Below are 7,309 nucleotides of genomic sequence, written 5' to 3' on the forward strand. Positions count from 1 at the left end.
GGGGGGGGGCAGGGAGAAGCACAATGAATATTTGGGGGATCCAAACAAGTCTTGGCAAGTGTCTCCCAGTGCTAAAAGCCTTCAGTGGAGCCCGCAGCCCCCAAGTGTCAGCATCAAATTCAAGAAAGCAAAAAAGAAGGAAGATTTTTTTTCCTTTATTTTTGTTTTTTATTGTTTTTAGATTTTTTCCTTTAAAGAATTTATATACATATGGCAAAGTGTTAGGAGTGTTTATTTCTGCATTTCTGGAACTATGGCTGATCTTTATGTTCTTCTGAATACTTCTGTATTTTTCCAGATTTCTGAAAACAAGCACTATTTTATAACTGAACATTATCCAAACCCCATAAATCATTGTGAAAATATTCCAAGTGAAAATTAAATTGGAAGGCAATTCGAGTTAGATTTAGAACTTAGAACACTGAAGTTTTGGATTCAGAATTTAGGCCAAAGATGGAAAATGTTTACACCAAAGGTCAAAGAGACACAAATCAGAAAAATGATGAAATGCATCCTTCCAGCCCCTCTCAATAAACTGCAAATATTTTCAGGGTGCCCAGGGGGCTCAGTCGGTTAAAGCATCTGCCTTCAGCTTGGGTCATGATCCCAGGGTCCTGGTGTTGGGTTCCCTGCTCAGCAAGGAGTCTGCTTCTCCCACTCCCTCTCTCTCCTGCTCATTCTTGCACTCCTTATCTCTCTCTCAAATAAATAAATAAAATATTTTTTAAAAAATTAGAGATATTTTCAAGAAATTGCCAGTGAGACAGGGAGTCATATACTGCTACTGGGTGTGTACACTGGCAAAATGCTTTTGGAAAGTAATTTTTCAATAGTATTAAGAAGTTGAAAATGCTTATACTTTTTGATCTAGTAATTTTACTTATGGGACTTTAAAGTAAGGAAAGAATTCTAAATGTAAGAAAACTTTCTGCACCAAAACATCAGTTACAGCATTATCAGCAATGTCAGAAATGGTAATAATGTAATCTAAATGCCCGACATTAAGGGAATAATTTCATGAATACTATTTGTGAAAAGTTTATTACAATATGACCAAGTGATTGTTTGTTTTTTTGTTTTTTGTTTTTTTTTGTTATCAGAACTCTTTTATTTTTTTTTATAATAAATTTATTTTTTATTGGTGTTCAATTTGCCAATATACAGAATAACACCTAGTGCTCATCCCGTCAAGTGCCCCCCTCAGTGCCCATCACCCATTCACCCCCACCCCCCACCCTCCTCCCCTTCCACCACCCCTAGTTCATTTCCCAGAGTTAGGAGTCTTTATGTTCTGTCTCCCTTCCTGATATTTCCCACACATTTCTTCTCCCTTCCCTTATAGTCCCTTTCACTATTATTTATATTCCCCAAATGAATGAGACCATGTAATGTTTGTCCTTCTCCGATTGACTTACTTTACTCAGCATCATACCCTCCAGTTCCATCCACGTCGAAGCAAATGGTGGGTGTGCATCGTTTCTAATGGCTGAGTAATATTCCATTGTATACATAGACCACAGCTTCTTTATCCATCATCTGTCGATGGACACCAAAGCTCCTTCCACAGTTTGGCTATTGTGGACATTGCTGCTAGAAACATCGGGGTGCAGGTGTCCCGGCGTTTCATTGCATCTGTATCTTTGGGGTAAATCCCCAGCAGTGCAATTGCTGGGTCATAGGGCAGATCTATTTTTAACTCTTTGAGGAACCTCCACACAGTTTTCCAGAGTGGCTGCACCAGTTCACATTCCCACCAACAGTGCAGGAGGGTTCCCCTTTCTCCGCATCCTCTCCAACATTTGTGGTTTCCTGCCTTGTTAATTTTCCCCCAAGTGATTGTTTTTGAAGTAAGTGAAAACAGATAAACCCAATATTTAATATATAGTTTGCTGATGGCTATCAAGACAAAAGTAATCTAATACTGAGAAACGGGAAAAATACACTAACATTTTCATACTAGTTATCTTAAAAAAAATTTTTTTTTTAAGTTTCTCTGGTTTTTTGGGAGGGTAATCTCTACAACCAAAGTGACGCTTGAACTTGCAACCCAGAGAGCAAGAGTCGCATGGTCTTCTGACTGAGCCAGCCAGGTGCCCCCAAACTACTAATCTTCGAATGAAGGGGAACAGAAAAGATTTTGTTTTTTTCCTACTTTTCTATATTTTACACATTATCTGTTATTCAGTATTATTATTATTCAGTATTACTCTACAATTGGAAAAACAACAGTAAACCTACTTTTTAAGGAAAAATAAGCCAGTTGTACTGTATTTAAGTGTTCCCATATTTTCAGATCAGAGATTTCTTTTAGAAATGGAATTAAACTGAGCTCAGCTTGTGCAATTCTTTATTATTTTACTGGTGAAGAAACTGATTTAAAGAGGGCAGTGAGGACCTCTGGGTGTCTCAGGGGTTGAGCGTCTCCCTTAGGCTCAAGGTGTGATCCCGGTGTCCTGGGATCGAGTCCTGCATCAGGCTCCCTGCATGGAGCCTGCTTCTCCCTCTGTCTGTGTCTCTGCCCCTCTGTGTCGTTCATGAATAAATAAATAAAATTTAAAAAAAATAATAAAGAGGACAATGGCTCTGCCTCAACTCTGCCTCCTGGGCCCTTGTTTGCCCCCAACTCCACACTGCCTCAGAGAAGGAGGGAGGCACGGGGATAGGAGGGCCCCTACAAGTCACTTCATAACTTCTTGGTGAGTTAAAGAGGACAGAGATCAAGGTGGCTGTCCCTGGGGGGTGATGGCAGTCCACACTCTTGTGGATGAGAATGGGGTGGGGATGTGGTGGAGTGGGGGAGTTGCACTTGGGAAGATGCTAGGGGTCATCATCTCAATTAGGGGACCCCTGGAGCCAGTCCCTTCCCAGGCACAGCTCGGGCCACATGCTCTCCAGTAAGTGCTGATGCTGTGCCAGCCTTCCTTCCCCTCCTGTGCCATCTCAGGGCACTCAATTAACTGTACTTCCTCCTTGGAGTGCTGTCCTCTATTTTCCTCTACCCTTCAAGATAATGGCTGTCCTATGAATTACATTGATATAAGGCAGATTAGCAGGAGAAAGTAGAATTTTATTATATATGTATGGGGAGTCTACATAAACAGAGATTCCAAAGATGGTCAGGCAAGAAGAGGTATATGTGTCATTCTGGACTAAGGAGAAAGGGAAAGGGGCCTGGGACTTCGAGGGGAAGGAAGGTCCATTTGCAGGATGAATGGAAAGAGTAAATATTTGGTAAACAGATGTTTGCTGGGCACATTTAGAAACAACGACACAAAAAGAGGACTTTGATCAAACAGGCTCTGCTAGGTTCCTCCCTGCCTACCACCCCTAGTTCATGTGATACTGTTATCCAAAAAGATAGCAGTTTTCCCGAAGTAGGTCTCTATCTAAATTCTTTTAGGAAAAAAAATTCTTTTAGGCATTTAAGGGAAGGCCTTCTTCTTTTTTTGTTTTTTTTAATTTTTAATTTCTTAAAAATATTTTATTTATTTATTTGTGAGAGACATAGAGAGAGAGAGAGAGAGAGACACAGAAAGAGGGAGAAGCAGGCTCCCTGCAGGGACCCCGATGTGGGACTCGATCCCAGGACTCTGGGATCACGACCTGAGCCAAAGGCAGATGCTCAACCACTGAACCACACAGGCATTCCTCTCTCTCTCTCTCTCTCTCTCTCTTTTAAAAAATATTTTATTTATTTATTTATGAGAGACACAGAGATTGGGAGAGAGAGGCAGAGACACAGGCAGAGGGAGAAGCAGGCTCCATGCAGGGAGCTCCACGCGGGACCCGATCTGAGGACCCCAGGATCAGGCCCTGGGCCGAAGGCGATGCTAAACCGCTGAGCCACCCGGACTGCCCCATCTCTCTCTCTTTTTAAATAATTGGTCTAAAATAATACACAGGCCAAAGACACACAATTTTGGGGTGGCAAATATTGCTTCCCTATAGTCCAGCCGCTGAAATTTGTCTGAGAAGTCCCACAGTCCAGAAGCTGAGTTGGTAGATTGTTTTCTCCCATAGAAATAGTCTCTTAGTCCTGACAATAGGTCAATTCAGTTAAACTTATTTCACGAGATGGTGATGCAAGTGTAATCACAAAGTTAGGCCTGTAGTTCAAGTAATCAGGTATTAAATAAGAGGCATTTCTATGAAAATAAGAGAAAAACAATGGTTAATGACAGCAACAAATTATAAACCCACTTTCTGAGTTCTGAAGGTAACCAATCAAGAAGATTTTTAGGGATGCCTGGGTGGCACAGTGAAGTGTCCTGCTCTTGGTTACAACTCAGGTCATGATCTTGGGGTTTTGAGATCGAGCCCCATTTTGGGTTCCAGGCTCATTGTGGAGTCTGCTTGGGATTCTCTCTCCCTCTCCCCTGTACTCCCTGCTCTCTCAAATAAGAAAATAAATCCTAAAGAAAGAAAAGATTTTTAGATGTTCAGCTTGAGCATCTTTATGGGGTGAAAGTAGGCAGTGGCAATCTGTTAGATTTCCCTGGTTTGGAGTCTGAATGTCTCTGATGTGTTTTCTGAGTGGCCACACAGCAACTGGTGTGAAGATTATCCATACAAGAGCTGCTGTGGTGAGGAAACCCACGAGACAGTGCATAATACATAGCCCTCGCAAGATCCAGGGAGTGCACTCCAAAATCAGCCAAGAAACACCTACCCACAAATGGGGTGCATCCCACATTTTGACGTGCCAAATTAGTGACCACATCTGATTTTTCGTATATGCACATTAACAGCTTTAGCTAAGACAGGGGTCTCTTGGAGCCAAACTAATATCTAAGAGGAAATGTGTTGTGTGGTTGGGTATTGTGGGATGCTTTTTTTTTTTTTTTTCAGAGTATCTTATTGCAAAGAAATTTTCTTGAGGTTGGTTGGTTGACCTAGTGTCAATCTAACCCATTCCATGACCAATTTATCCTAATATGGGAGACTCTGGGTTAGAGAGGTGAGCACCCTAACGAGTCTTCAATGCCTAACCCATATCCACCAATTTTGTGGCTTTGGCTTGCAAGAAGTCCCTTAGCAACTGTCTTTGCCTCATGTTCACATTAGCACGCAGCATAGTTTGACGAAACAGACGCTGGCCTGGTGAGAATTGTGAACTCGCTGGTGTAGAATGCTGGCTCTGAGAGGAGGGTAGGAGGACCTGTGCCTGCATTCTGTCCCATCACCTTGCTTTTTATGACAAACAGTATAACAGACAGAGACAAAAATGGTGACCCTTTTTGGGAGGAAAAGGAGACATAATGTGCCAAAAAAAGGAAAAAAAATACAGCCTTCACAGGATCCAGAAAGTTCACTCCCAAACTTAGCCTAAAAAAATTTAGCTGCAAATAGGGTGTGACCCACATTCACGATGAAGGTGGAGATGACAAAGGCCCCTTATGGACCAGGACCCCTGTGACGATTCCCCTGAGAGCTGGTGTGGTTGGACAGAGAGAGTGAAGTGTGTTTAAACTGATGGCTGTTGGATCCACAGCCTCTTTGGCTGTCTGCCAGATGCACGCCACTACATGCATCGTCTGGTTGGCAGAGTCCAGAGAATATTCTCACTCGTCATAGAGCCACACTCTTTCGACATAGACCAGCATGAAAGGAAAACCTAATCAGACCTCTTGTTCTCCATGCTTTATGACAAATGAGACAAAAGACAGAGACAAAAGAAAACAATGATCGTCTCTGGGAGGAAAAGGATCAATACAAAACAAGAATACTCATAACAAGTATTTCCCAAAGTTGCTATTCCCAAGGAATTAGTCTACAAATATTTTTTTCCCTGCAATTCTAAATTCAGAAAGGGTTCTGGTGGCTGGGGAAGACCATCTTTTTCATTTCCATCAGATCCCACAGACAGAGATTTGTGAGGCTTATGTGGTAAGAAATCTCATCGTCTGCCAGCTTTTATCAGATGCCCCAGTATCTCTCAGCCCAGCACCTCAAAGTGTGCGGCTACGGAAGTTCATCCTGCAGGCTACACCAATTGCTGGGGAGGAGAAATTTTCCCTTATTACTCAAGGTTTTTTGCAAGTCTAAGAATTAAATTGACATGAGACAGATCAGCAGAAGAAAATAAAATTTAATTATGTGTGTATGGGGAACCCACATCAACATAAGATATTCCAAAGACAGTCAGGCAAAATGAAGTACATGTGTCATTTTGGACTAAGGAGATGGGGTAGGGGTCCAGGGCCTTAAAGGGAAGGGAAATAATTTACAGGAAGAATGAAAATAGTGTTTGGTAAACAAATGTTTGCTGGTGCATAGAGAGGACTTTGATCAAACAGGCATTGTTGTTTCCTCCCTGTCACCACCACTAGTTCATATTATGTAGTTATCTATGGTGATGGCTCTTCTCCTGAGCAAGTCTCTAAATTCTTTCAAGGGCAGCCCCAGCGGCCCAGCAGGTTTAGCACCTGCCTTTGGCCCAGGGCGTGATCCTGGGGCCCTGGAATCGAGTCACACGTCAGGCTCCCTGCATGGAGCCTGCTTCTCCCTTTGCCTGTGTCTCTGCCTCTGTGTGTGTGTGTGTCTCTCATGAATAAATAAATAAAATCTTTTAAAAAAAAAAGCCATCTTTAAAAAAAATAAAAATTCTTTCAAACATTTAAGAGGAACGTCAAATGTTCCTCTTGAGGCTTCTGTGTTTTGTTTTGTTTTTTTTTTGCTTTAATATTTATTTATTTATTTGAGTGAGAGAGAGAGAGAGAGAGTGCGAGTGCAGCAATGGGAGAGGCAGAGGGAGAGGAAGAGAATCTTAAGCAGACTCCATGGTGAGCACTGAGCCCGACAGAGGGTTCCATCTCATGACCCTGAGATCACAACCTGAGCCAAAACCAAGAATTAGATGCTTAACCAGCTGTGCCACCTGAGTGCTCCCGGGACCTTCTATTTCTCTTCTGTTTAGTTTTTTTAAAGACTCAGCCTAAAGTAACCCACATGCCAAAGACACACATTTTGGGATGGAAAATTTTGCTCCTCTATATGCCTTGGTTTACATACTTCTGCTCTTGTTAACTCAGGCTCAGCCTTCAGATCTCAGCTCCAGCTCCGCTCATCTGGGAAGTCCTCCCTGACCACCAGACCAGATTATGCTGTCCTTGCTCTTTCCCTTCATAGAGAGATCACCGTGATTCACCATCCACCTAGTGTGTGTTGATATCTATCTCCTCCTCCAAACCACAGGACCCTGTGAAATTATTTAGTCAACATCTCTGGCAACAAACTGCGCTGGCAGATAATGGGTGCTCAAAGTACGTTAGATGAATAAATGAAAATATTTGATACTGCCAGCTCGACC

This window comes from Vulpes vulpes, chromosome 5 (assembly GCF_048418805.1).
Source record: "Vulpes vulpes isolate BD-2025 chromosome 5, VulVul3, whole genome shotgun sequence".
Lineage (NCBI taxonomy): Eukaryota > Metazoa > Chordata > Mammalia > Carnivora > Canidae > Vulpes > Vulpes vulpes.